We start from the raw sequence: 14,464 nt of genomic DNA, 5'->3' as shown, positions 1-14,464 counted from the left end.
TTAGAAAACATGCTAATAAACTTGCATACAAAATTTATCTTTCCAAAGAAAGATTTAAGGTTTTTGTGACTATGGGTAGGTGACAACTTTAGAATTGCTTCTATCCTATTAGGATAAATGGATATACCAACTTTATAAATGATGTGAATAGAAGATTTCCTTTGGTAACCCTAAATCAACATTTCTTAGGGTTAAGTGATATATCATATTTCTGACATCGATTAAAATCTTGTTTCAGATCAGCAATATGAGTACTCCTATCTTTTGAAGAAACTACTAGGTTATCCATATAGATAACTATGTATTTATTTGTCACCACTTAAATGCCTCATCCATTTCTCTTTGAAATGTAGCTCCTACATTAATTAATCCAAATGGCATCCTTCTATATGCAAGTGTTCCCCATTTTGTTGTGAATGCAGTCTCTAATCTATCAGCCTCATCTACCATCACTTGGTTATATCCTGAATATCCATCTAGAAAAGAAATCATCTCAAACCCATTTATAATCCTTGGCCTTTGCTTTATTTTTTCTATAAAATCTGACTACACCTTCATAAGTGATCAATAGGTATTGATCTTCCCTTGGGAAGTGGAAAAGCTTCTCAATTTTGCATGGCCTAAGATCGAGGACTATGTCTCCTATCACACTCTTCATGACCTTTTGTTATAATACATAATATTAGGCTAGTGTCATGATCATCTCAGATTATTGAATTGATGTAGGATAAGAAGGGATATTTGCAAATCCAATTTAGATCTAAGTTGATATCATAGTTGAGCCCTCTCTAGGCATATGGTAAACAATCAAGAAGATATTCTAATCAATGTGGCTTAGTTCAATGTCTTTGATCTTTGTGTGTTTTTCTTGGAATTGAAACTTCTTTGGTGCTCCTTTTTATTTGTAATCCATTGATTTGGGTCCATTATTTTCACAATAGAGGATGATGATGATGCCATTATATCTACATGAAATAGGAAAAAAAATGGTATTCTAATCTCTAAAGACCATAATGAAACTCAATCGAGACCCAAACAAATGAAAAATTGAGTAAAAATAATCAAAAGTTGACAAAAACCTTCTTAAGGGGCATCATATGTGCAGTTGTAAATGTAGTCTACTTGTATAGGTGCAAATAGTGCACAAGTGCACATCTAAATTTTTTTCTTAAAACAATATTCGTAGTTGTGCACCTTGCACACTTGTGCATGGGTGTAAGGTGCACATGTGCATAACTACGCACATGTGAATAAGTTTTCTTTTCTTTTATTTTTCTTTCTAAGGGAACCTTGTTTTTATGATGTAGATAGTGAACATACCTCTAAAAGTGGTGATTACATGAGAAAAATGTGTGAGTTTGGAGGTGGGAAGCCTTGTCGAGTAGTATAGAAGAAGACATTGGAGAGGTGTAAAGGTGTGGTTGCAAGGGGGAGCATGAGATCAAGCACACATATACAAGTGCACATTCTTGGAGGAAGGAAACTATTCATTTGTGCACCAAATGCACATGTGAATGTGTGGTTGACCAAATAATTGTATTAGAAACCCATATCAATGGACTACTAAGCACATATACAAGTGCACAAGTGCACATTCTTGGAGGAAGGAAACCGTTGATTTGTGCATGTGTGGTTGACCAAATAATTGTATTAGAAACCTATATCAATGGACTACTAATTTAGGATTGGACACCCTAATTGGTTTCTAAATGAATTATTCAGTCTCATTTAATTATTGACCAGGGACATAAACTTGGAATGACATTTTCAAACTATATGCTTTAAACCTTCTCAATTTTAATACTAACATATAGAATTCAAATGCTTGATCTTAATGAAAACTAAACTAGAAACAATAAGTTAAATTACTCTAACAAAGCATGTAGTCATGAACAAAAGCTACTCTGACCACCTATGTTGCAAGAACAATTAACTGATTATGTTATGAATGGCTATATGAGAAATAAAGTTCTACCTTACATACAAATAAACAAGGAAATGAAATATATTATAATGGAACAATTCACTCACCAAATGGGCCCCCTTGGATGCGTGAAGAGGAAATATAATGAAGATAAGAGATATACACTTGAACTATACATTCGATTCATTCATGGAGAAGGATTACACTTGATTGAAAAACAATATCACAATAGTTCCACTCTAAAAATAAACTCATTCTATTTCTTTGACTGCCCTCAAAGTTAAAATAGTCATTATTTTTAAATGAAACTACAACTACTTACTAAATATAAGACCACTCCATTAATGAGGATCCATTATAGACTCATAAAGTTTAAAATAGAAACAACATTAACCACAAATAAATCTTCTAGGAATTTAGAAAGTTGTGGAAGATACATCCATGTGTTACAACAACAGAAAGAAATAAATGATTTTCCCTACTTGCGAAGGTCTAGTGGCCCATGGTTAGCTTTGACTACTTCAATGTTGAAATGTTGATCCTTGAATACACATGAAAAAAAACTACAAAATAATCAATGTGTACACAAGCCCCATATATATATATATTCATCATCAATATTAGAGAAATAATGTAAAGTTCCAATTACCACTCTTGCAAATCCTATGCCTATAGTAGGAATACTGCCCAAAGTATAGCATAGATGGGGAAACATTTATCAACATCTCTAGCTACTTCATTATACCATTTTTGTCCATGAATTCAAGAAAATATAGCATCTTTAAACTATCTATATTTATACTTCATGTCTTCACACACACACAAACACACAACACACACACACACACACACACACACACACACACACACACACACACACACACACACACACACACACACACACACACACACACACACACACACACACCCACACACACCCACATGCACATTCGTGCATGCGCACACACATACACACAAAATATACATAAAGAATCATGAGTTCATATGCTTGAAATCATAAAGTCATGACTATTTTCAAGGTAACCATTTGAAAGAAAGATAAAAAGAACTCAGAAAGATGGCCTTTTGTAGGCCCATCATTCCCCCCAACTGAACTATTGCTATCAACCATAAAATTCTAGATTTTGGTATGAAATCTACAATCAATATTTGTTCTCTCCCCAAGCTCATTCTTAACATAATCAAAGTATCCGTAATTTTTCCTAAGACTTTTCCATCACCTAGCTTCTATAGACATATCATGATCCTTTGCATTGTCATTGATTGGTAGTAATGGCTACAAGAGTATGGGAGGTTAAAAGCTTAATGGAAGCTAGTATTGGCATAGACTCCTTCCAAAATTTATATATACCATGGGATTCTTATAGTGGAAAGAGTTAAATTTTGTAGAGAGTGGGGTTCCCTTATCTTTAGATCATGTGACACATGTGTCCATCTTTGTCTTGAAGAAATGATTGTTGTTTCAAAATCACAACATGAATGTTGATCCAAATCTAAAAAGGCTTACTCTCCTACTATGTATATTATATTAGATCAACTTGGGTTTCCTAGAATAGAAATCCAATCTACAAATGTCTAACAAGAATTTTGAACTTTTGTCTCATAAGAAAAGGAGTTATCATCTCATTGTCCCTATATGGCACAAATTGGTGTGAACCTTTCTTATCACCTTCTACATTCAATACATAACTAGCCTTAATTACACATCTAGTATACAAACAAGTGAGTTCCACTCTATATCATTTGTCATTGCCAAGTTATGTAGATATGATTCACACAAAAAATTCTTTAGAGTCATTGGAATGGACTAGAAAACATCATAAAATTCATGAGGAGTTGAAATGGAGGGACTAAGCCCTTATACAATTCTTGTCAATTTTAAATTAACAAGTTGTTCCTTAAGGAATAATGCACATACCAGAGATGGTGATTTGCATGCCATAAGTGCAGGAATCAACCCTATGATTTGTTCAATCTTTCTCTTCAAATTTCATTTTGGTCTAAGTTATGCTTTAATTGATGACCTTGATCATCAAGAATATGTTTCATTTTTTCTCTCTCTAACATCCAATGTGCTCTCCCAAATGACAATTGTTTATATAAGTTGATCTCTACAAATAGGGTGGTAGGAAACTTAGGTGGTGGAAATGGTTCTTGGTTGAGAATATGTACCTAGTCAAGTGCCAAGTGAGTAACTTTTATGGTACTTTGTGACACAGAGGGTTCTCCCTTCCATAGAAAAAGCATTGTCACTAAATTTTCCTCCTTACTAGAATCAGGTGTTGCTTTAGCCAATGTCTCTAATCTATCCTGATTGAGCCTTTCTAGAACTTCTTCAACAATTTCTTGTCTAAAATCTAGATACTCCTTATAAGGAAGGTCTTCTAAATTTTCAAAAGTGTCATACATAACAAGTTTTTCTTTGAACTCTTTGGATACTTTAGACTCTCTAGATTCTTCAAAATCTTTATCACTATTAACAAGTACACATTTAACATTAAGGTTAACTTTTGGTTGTTGATTCTAGTTGTTAGTGTTGTTGGAGTTGATGAAATCCAACTCCAAAGATGCCCAAGATCACCTACATGCAAATAACCTATCAAGGGGAAGCCAAGGAAGGAAGAGGGAGGAGCTAGGGAAAAACCCTAAATGGACATGAGAGACAACAAGATATGCAAACACAAGAAAATATGTATTTACAATATGCAAGAAATGTTGATGTTATTGAAAATGCAATGAGGGAGCTCAAATATAAAGAGCTCAAGGAATCTCCTAGAACAAGCTAGAAGATACTAGGAGATAAGTGTGACAACTAAGCATACATCCACAAGAGGTGGAAAGTCCTTGAACAAAGTGAGAGGATAAGTATGACTTTGGAGAGAACAAACTCCAGTATTATCAACAACTTATAACAAACTCCTTGACTACAACTAATTAATGAATGCATTTACCTAAGTAAGCTTAAGTAAATAGAATAAATAATAAATAATTAATTATTTACTCTAACACCCCCCCTTAAGTGAAACTTAGGGAAATGCCTTAAGCTCACAAAACTAAGAAATGCAAAAATGCAGAATGGGTCTTGACAACAATGCCATGTTAGGTACCCATGTACAAATGCAAAGAGATGCAACCTCTATAAATGGGGAAAGAGAGAAAACCGTGTGAGAAAAACTCTCCTCCCAAAAAAGATAAGAACCTAGTAAAGAATTGAAGAAGCTTCCAACTAGGGAATGTCCCCTAAAATAGGAACAAAAAGTGATCATGAAGAGTATCACTCAAGCATGAAGAAGCTACAAAATATTCCATCAAAAAGAAAACTACTGATCTAAAGAACCTCCATGGAAGAAGAGGGCACAAAATGAGCATGTCTATATGGTAGATGATCGATCTCACCAAAATGCATAGGTCGCCAACCATTGCAATCACCTTGTATATAGGATCAACAACTGAATACATAGTTCACACTATCAAACCATCGAATGAAGGATGCATTAGAGCAACAACATAACCCCCCCTTAATGCAAATAGGGTGAGATGATAGGCAACTAAGAAGGTGGGCCAAAAAACTCCTACAAACAAACCAAGAATGATGAGAGAGGAAGAGGTACAAACACATATAAAGACAGCCAAACTGACTCTGCATGGGGCTAATGTCATGGAAGGGACACTCACTTGAGAAAGGAAGATGGCACAAATATGGCAATTACTATCCCCCCATGCTGCTTTATGAAAATAGTGCATGTACAACTAACTCAACAACGTTCATGACCCCTAAAATGCAAGAGTGGCACTTTATCTTAGTGCATATACAAAATTTCTTACAAAAGATGTCTACAATGATCAGAATAAGGAAAAAGCTAACAAAAAAATAGTACAGCATAAAAATAAAGAGACCATGCTAGGAAAATGATCCTCAAACCTAAAACATTGAAGATATCCACCATATAGCAAAAATGCCAAAAATGTGATAGAAAGAGCATGGGCCAAAATCTAAGGAAAAGGACTACATTTATGAAAAGATGACAAAACCAGCTTTCCAAAAATATAATGTTTACAAAAAAATGACATGGGACACAAAAGATATGAATGCTGGAGTCAAAAATATAACTTCAAACTTAAACTAAAAAAAGGGGCAACAAAAATGCATCAAGACCTAAAAATACCTACACCAACATCTTTTCTCAAAACCAGCTTTCTGGCACTTCTTTTAGATCGAAAAAATACCTTTTTATGCTAAAGTTATGGCCAAAAAACTAAAGGTGGGTCAAAAAGAACCCAAGAGAGGTACAAGGGGCACATGATGCAATACTGACATCATGTTGATGTTAGCATCCACATGATTAAAATTGATGGCCTACAACCTATCACTACAAAAAGAGGCCACATGGCATGCCACATGGTAGGTCCACATGGTAGCCACGTGGCAAACAACTAACATGGCAGGTGCCACGTGGAAAAGAGCCAAGTGAGAACATTGCCTTGTGTCAGGAGGAGACTGCACTGACTATGCACAAAAGAGACATGGGTAGGACCACATGTACCAGCATTGTAGAAGTTGACTAGGTAGAGGCTGATTGTACATGCAAAAGACCATGTGCTAGTTGCTGAGTTGAGCAATAGCTATGCACGTTGACCACTGAGTTGGCAGGTGGAGGTCTAGAGGTGAAGGACCTGCAATAAGTGGCAGAGTGGTGGAATAGAGTTGAGCACTGGGTAGAGCCGCTAATGTAGGCAATGGCTGGGTGGCTTGCCAACAGTGGCTTCTCCGCGGTGGCCTTGCAGTGGTGTTGGCAGTGGTAGTAGTCGGCGAGCAATCCATGGGTTACGCAGTGGTATCTACTCGATGGTGGGGTGATGGACACTGGGGGGTGTGCCTGAATAAGTTTTTTAAAAAAATTTTTGATGTCAAAATCTTCCGTATAGTCTGTACAGAAGCCTGCAACTAAAATTTTTTTGCCTCCTGGTGCCTTGTCTCCAAAATAGAAAATTTTTATGTGAATCTTGACTGAAAATGACCTTAAAAATCCAATGGTAGTGTCTGTTTGGGCCCAATGTGCTCTAAAAATTTGTTGTTCCCCTGATTTGAAGAAAAATGCATAAACAAACAAGGGTTTGTTACTTCAAATCACAACTTCAAAAATCCTTCAACAAAGCAGTAGTAGGAAGGCTCTGATACCATGTTGGAGTTGATGAAATCCAACTTCAAAGATGCCCAAGATCACTTGTATGAAAATAACCTATCAAAGGGAAGCCAAGGAAGGAAGAACGAGGAGCTAGGAAAAAACCCCAAACAAACATGAGAGACATCAAGATATGCAAACACAAGAAAATATGTATTTACAATATGCAAGAAATGTTGATGTTATTGAAAATGCAATGAGGGAGCTTGAATATAAAGAGCTCAAGGAATCTCCTAGAACAAGCTAGAAGATGCTAGGAGATAAGTGTGACAACTAAGCATACATCCACAAGAGGTGGAAAGTCCTCAAACAAGGTGAGAGGATAAGTATGACTTAGGAGAGAACAAACTCCTGTATTGTCAACAACTTATAACAAACTCCTAGACTACAACTAATTAATGAATGTATTTACCTAAGTAAGCTTAAGTAAATAGAATAAATAATAAATAATTAATTATTTACTCTAACAAGTGTCACTGGATATATTTTGTTGAAATTTTCCCTCAAAAGAGGACTCCTTCACAAACTTGTAGGACTCTAAGTTTACTATTAGAATAGAAGCTTTAGTAGCCTTATTACCTTTAGAAACCCTTGCACTTCTTCTTGTAGGGGGTGGAGATGAGCATGGAGTATTCTTTTGTTTCCTCCTACTCATGGTCATTTCTTCCATGCCTGCTTTAAGAGGATTTTTTGAATTTTCCTCCATATGCTAGTGTAAAGTTTCATTGATATTATTATCACTATCAGGTTGTTGTCCTAATCTTGGGGTTATTGCTAACCCTAATGATGTTGTTTCCAACCTTGCTAAGGTTGTTACTATCCCTCCTGAGGTTGCTACCAACCTTGATGAGGTTTCTTCCAATTATTATTCCTACTAAAACCAATATTTTGTGAATTTTTCAATTGATTGTTACTATTATAATTTTGGAGAGGATCTTGTGGTGTACCTTGTCTTTGAGCCCATAGCCTTCATTGAGCAATGGAGAGCACTTCTCCATTTTGATCAATGGATTTAAACTCAATCAACATTATTTATAGCTATAGGCTTGCAAAAAAATTACATGTATAGTTCATTTTCTTCTATCTATAATGTAGACAATATTTTGCTAACATTGCACCAGTTTCATCCTTCTTCCTTGTCACTTGATGGTGCCCAGCTGTGTAACTAGACCATTAATTATGTTATGTTTAAAATATGATAGAAGATTAGATAGCTCCATCTTAGAAAATCTTGAACAACCATTAGAATTATGTCAGTAGGTCTCTAAGTCCCCTTCTTTTCTTCATAATGGCCCTTGAATAATTTAGACATATGTTCTTTATGTCAGCCCAAATTTTTTGAACCCTTCAAATAAAGACACTTTTATGAATCCTCATTCAAATAGTACTGTGTATTATGCTATAGGTTGAACATGAATCTAGAGACATAATCCTATAGGGTTTCTTATTCCTTTTGTGATTTTCTAAAAATGTCATCCCCTTTCAAATATCAACCCCTATAGTATTCTTTGTACTTTTAAAGAAATAGATTACTCATTGTAGGATAATCTTGTATAATGTTGGCACCTAACCCCATGAACCATCTCAGAGAAGATTCTTTTAGAGTAGAGAGGAACAAATTTATCTTGTGAGTATTGGTTGTATAGTCATAACTTCTCTAAAGGATGTAAAACTCAAAGAAGTAGGTTTTAGGATCTTTGATAATTAGGCCGTAGAATTTGGGAAGTGCAACAAAAGGTATTTTTTGATTACCCTGCTAAGTAGGAATAGGAAAAGCTGTTAGAAATGCTTTAAATAACTAAGAGGGGGAATGAATAAATTATTCAAGGTCCAAATATCCAATTAAAACTTTTTCATCAAGTAAAGTGAGCCTATAAAAATATTCATGCATCAAAGCTTAAACTTTCCTATTTAGCAAGTTACTATAAAGCAACATGCAAGCATACCACATGAAAGATCAACACATAACACATTGATTTACATGGAAACCCAATTTGGGAAAAACCACTAGTAACATGCTACTCAATTCTCACTCTTATAAAGTGATGCCCTATGAAAGGCCCACCCTGTTAAAGGCTACAACACACTATTAAATGTGACTTGGTTAAAGAATTTTACCAGCCTATTAGAAGTGGGCCTAGTTAGAGGACTTTAGAAAATTCAGTTGGAATGTCACCCTATTAAAGGAATTAATAATGGCTATTAAACCAACCTAAGTCCATAGGATTTTACCCTAGTTGACACAATTGTTAGAGAGTAACAACAAGGGCTTTTGACCTAATACAAATCACGACTTAACTTGTAGATTTTAGATCACAGTTCGGTTCTCCACACTTTTCCTGGCTTTTAGTCTTTGCAATTTTGATAGCTTGTTCTCCTTTCAAGCTTCATCTCCTTAAGTCTTCATGCTTGATGTACTAATGCAATCTTTATTTAGACCACTTATCAAAGCAGAGTCGATGTGCTCTATTCTTCCTTCACCTTCTCCTTGGCATCCTTTAGCAACTTTGTATTGTGGCACCCTAGCTACTCTTACTTCTTGGCTGATGAATTCTTAAATAGGAGTCTGGAATTTCATTTCTCGCTTGATTCTTCCCTCCTTAAATTCTAGTTCAAATGGATTAGGTAGGATTCAATGTATCTAACCCATATGTTGTTTCTTCTAGAAACATCATGAAGAATCCTCTTGAATTCACCCAAAAATGGTTTACCTAAAATTTTGTGCCTCTAGCTCATCATCCTTATCCTCCAACTAGTTCACAAAATTCAAGGTAACAAACTTGTTAGCTCATATTTGGTGAATCTTTGACCTTTCACATAATGTAGTAGCTCGGCACTATTGAAATTCTAGTGCTCAACACATACTATGTTACTTGGCATGGACAAAGTTCTATTGTTGTTGGACACCTACTATGGATTCACTTGGCATCCATTAAGTTTTTCTAACGTTCATCACCTAAAGTTTTCTTGGCACCTGAACACGCTTAGCTCCTTCTATATCACTCAACACACACTAGAGTTTTCATTTACTCGGTGCTAATGGAAAATCTGCTTGGCTTGTACTAGCTTGCTCGACACTCACTAATGAACTTAGTTAAGCATTGCAGAAAGCCTTGTTGCAACTTATTCTTTCAGTGTTTCTAAGTGTGGCTAGCCTATGTATCTTTAAGTATGTTATCAATACATCATTTTACCATTGTCTTAACTAATCCTTGTACTTTGTTACAAAACCATAACTCAACATTTCCCTTAGGTACTCTTGTTACATCTTGTTGATTAAATCATCTTCATCAATCAACTAAGCGATAGTACTTGGATCTTATAAGAAATTATCATTCCACCAAATAGAAAGTTTGACATCAATGACAAAAAAATGATTGAATACATTCTTTATCAACCATCTTCCTACTTTGCAACAATCTCCTTATTTGATAGTAATTCATTTTCAATCAGATTTCCAATAATCTCCCTTTTTGGTATTGATGGCAAACCAAACTAATCAACCAGGTTATAAAATTGCTAACTAGGTTAAAACAGTAAATAAAATGCCAAAAAGAAAACTTTATCCAAAACTATTCATTCTATCAGCAACATAAACTAGCTTATGACTCCCTCTTAACTCTTTTGCTAATAAACTATCTTCTCTCTTTCTGTTATTTCTCTAATCAATTTTGCTAGTCTCCCTAAACATTCTTTTTCTCTCCCTCTTTTCTGTGGCTTACCACTATTTTCTTTGATCTCTTACTGCTCCTAACTCCCTCTTGTTGGCTCTTGATTTAACAGTTTTGAAAAAAACCAAGAAAGTAGAAAAATGCATCTAAGGCTTGCAAATTCCTATGAAAGATACACCTAACTACAGTCTTGGGCCAACTATAAGGCTTGACCCTTCTTCACTTCAAGCTCTACAAGACCTAGGTGGGTTAACCTTGAGGTTCTGATGAATGGTACTAGTGCAATTTAAACATAGACCGAAATCTATTTACTGCAAATGAAAACCCCTTATATCTCCGAATAACTCATGTAATAACAAAGATCTACAGTAGCTAAATGCAAATATATGAAATTCATAATTTGAGTGAGGGTTAGTTCTTTTCAGCCCACTAAACAACATTAAGAACTAAATTTATTTGATTAAAAAGATTTTTGCAAATAAATTTCACCTCAACTTGCATTTGATTTAGTGGTTAGTGCATTATCCATTAAAAAATAGATTTATTACCAATAGGATGACCTAACTTGTTTGCATTCCAATCAAGTTTATCAACTAAAATCCCCAAATCCCATTCTTATGCAATATCCCTTTCATACACCCAAAAACCCTATCAGAACGGTGAAGCATTTACTTAACTCCTTGAGTCAAAAGCAACAACAGATCTAACATACAACTCGTCCAAGTTGCCTTAAATCAAATGAACCCTATCCATTTAATCACAATGTTAATGACATATGAAGAATTAGGAGACAAAGTAAGGATACCTAGATAATTCTTGTTAATCCCCTTTTATATTGATCCATGGAAAGACTGAATACATGAACTGGTAATTTACTAAATGTAACTCAAGATACATCACATAATTTAGCATTAATTTCTAATATATCAGAATAACAACACATGAAAATGAAATGCAATTCTGCATAGGTGTGGGTGTGTGGCCTTCACTGCTAGAGCTCAGCTCAATAGTCAGGAAGTGAAACCATCAACAACCATGGTTCATAGTAGAACACTAGAACCTTGTTGGTATCATAGAGAAAACTGCCAACCCTTACAATGAAAAAAAGAAAGAACCATATAGGAAAGAAAGAATTCCTAGATCTGATCTCAAAATGACATGTGTCTACTTGGAATTCAATCCCTTGCAACTGAATAACCTCTCTCTTCATTCTACCATTGATCTAATTTGGTTTCATCATTACTTTGTTACAAACTTGTAAAAATCTCCTATTCAATGATGAAAACCCTTTTGTTTGCAAAAATATCTGAAAGCCTACTGAAAATGCTAGTAAAATTTGAGTTTTTGTTAATTGAGTTTGGTGAAAATTAACCCCAACTATATTTTTACCATGTTTTACTGAGCATGCAACTACATTTTAAATTTTAGCTTATTCCATTGAGAAGGCCCTAAATTTCACGTTTCTGGCTATAACTCAAACCCATGAGTTCCTATGTAAAAATAAACTCCATAATTAGAAAGTTTGTCCTCTCATGATTCTAGTGATATATAACATTGCTATATTTGCTTACTAGAAACCCCTTAAATCTCAGTTCAAAAAATTCCCTCCTAGTAGAAGACTCAAGTCTACGACTTTGATATTTTTAATTTAAAATTTTTTAAAATATTCTAATGTTTGAACTTTAAATTTGATGCCCTTTTGAATTTAAAATACCTTGCACGTACATACCTTTTCAAAAAATATTTTAAGAAGACAATTTAAAATATTTTAGTTTTTTCTAACCCCTTCAATTTTGGGGTCAACGCAAGTTTGACCAAGTGCCACATGGCATTGTTTGATTGGTTACTCAATTTGCATCATCTGCCATATTAATGCCATCTGAGTGGGGCCACTAACATGTGTCAGCATCTTTCTTACCTGCATTTTCTAATCAGTGCACATTTTTGAAATGTAGGATTGCACAAATAGTTGGATCGTGACATGTGTCACGATCTGAGCGCTTCCTACCAGATCCTGCTCCTGATCACCACATCACCATGCCAAGGACCCACTTTCCACATGTCAAAATCTTGCATTCTCATAGTTTTGAAACCTCATGCAACTCTATTTTATGGGAATGCACTCTCCACATGATCTAGCCACTTGTCAAAGTCTCATGGAACATCACCACATCATCGAGCTTTTATGTTTGGTCAAAGTTATGGTCTGTACAACCTACCAGTTGGTATCCACTAGCACACGAGGGTCCCTCTAATCAAATCTTTCCTTTAAAAGACATTGTCTTAAAGACAACTAGCCTTTTGTGTGTAGTTTTATTTAAAAAAGCTAACAATTCTTCTACATAGGTTATGTGGGATATTGCTTAAAATCTTAATTTTGAACCTTGCACATCATCTTCATCTTTGTTCTTTGATCATTGGTGGATTCTTGACTTTGATGCTATGGGTTTCTTCCTATATACTAGGCATGAGCGTCTTTTAAATTGACTTTAAATTATCATTGCCTTTTATCAACATGATCCTCTCTTTCTACAGCTTTGACTGCCCCCTACCATGCTCGGCATCTTAATGTCGTGGCTTTGTCCTTATACATCACATGGATTTCCTTGTATTTTTTTTTCTTTTTTAAATCTTTATTGACTTCTTCTTATGCCCCATGGCTACTTCGATTCTCCAACATGGGTGTCTTCATGGAGCTCTTTTTTATGATGCGTCCCCTACTCTTCAAGTTGGCTACTCCTAGCATTCATTGTAGCTCTGATGAGACCCTTACTCATTGCTCATTACAGGCTTCTTTTTAAACTCACCTACATGCTTTGTGTGAGTTTCTTTACCCTCTCCCTAACTCTTTTTAAATCTAGCACTAATCCCTTTTTAAATCCATCAACTGTCCTACGAATGGCTTTTTGGAAGTAGATATGCTAACTACCTCAAAACGTGAGCTTATTTATGCTAGGTGGCTTGCTCTATTAGCTTGGGCAACTTCCTTTGTCTTAATTCATTGAGTCTTCTACTCTTTTCAATGTGGGAGCTACTCTTTAGACTACATTTTCTTTGACATGGACATTTTTGTTTATTTTTCTATGCTCCCCTTATTTTGTGGATATTTTGACTTCATGCGTGGACTTCCTTTTGTTTGAGTGTAGCTTCATGCATATTCTACCTTTGATTGGCATTTTCTCCCATTCTTAAGGAAGATTATCTTGTTTGGCATAAGCTTTTATGGCTTTCCCTATTAGGCTACGGCTTCAAACTTGTGATCCTACTCTTTTTAATGTTGTGGCCTCACTTTATGGCATAGATTTTTGTCTTGGCTGACTTCAAATGTTGTAGTCTCTTCTTTTTTTGTGTCTCTTCCATGTGTGGACATCTTCCCACTCAACTAGCGGCTCTAACTATCTTTTGGGCAGCCTCGTTTTTCCATATATGTGGGCTTTTATCCCTTTGGGCAGCAACTTTCACATTGAAATGGATGCTCATTTAACTATCCATCAATCCATTACACATAGAGTGGATAGTGAAATTTTAAAATTGTTCTGATGTCCCTTAGAGCCATACCATTTTATTGCTCTCCATTCTCATATGTTAGCCATCTATTTTCATTTATTTTACCTCTGTTCTAATGGTGCCCTATGTTCAAAACCATGACATCAAACCTATGAAGG

This window comes from Cupressus sempervirens, chromosome 4 (genome assembly GCF_028749045.1).
Source record: "Cupressus sempervirens isolate cs-2001-9-10 chromosome 4, ASM2874904v1, whole genome shotgun sequence".
In the NCBI taxonomy this organism is placed as follows: domain Eukaryota; kingdom Viridiplantae; phylum Streptophyta; class Pinopsida; order Cupressales; family Cupressaceae; genus Cupressus; species Cupressus sempervirens.
Note: the sequence above shows the minus strand (reverse complement) of the source record.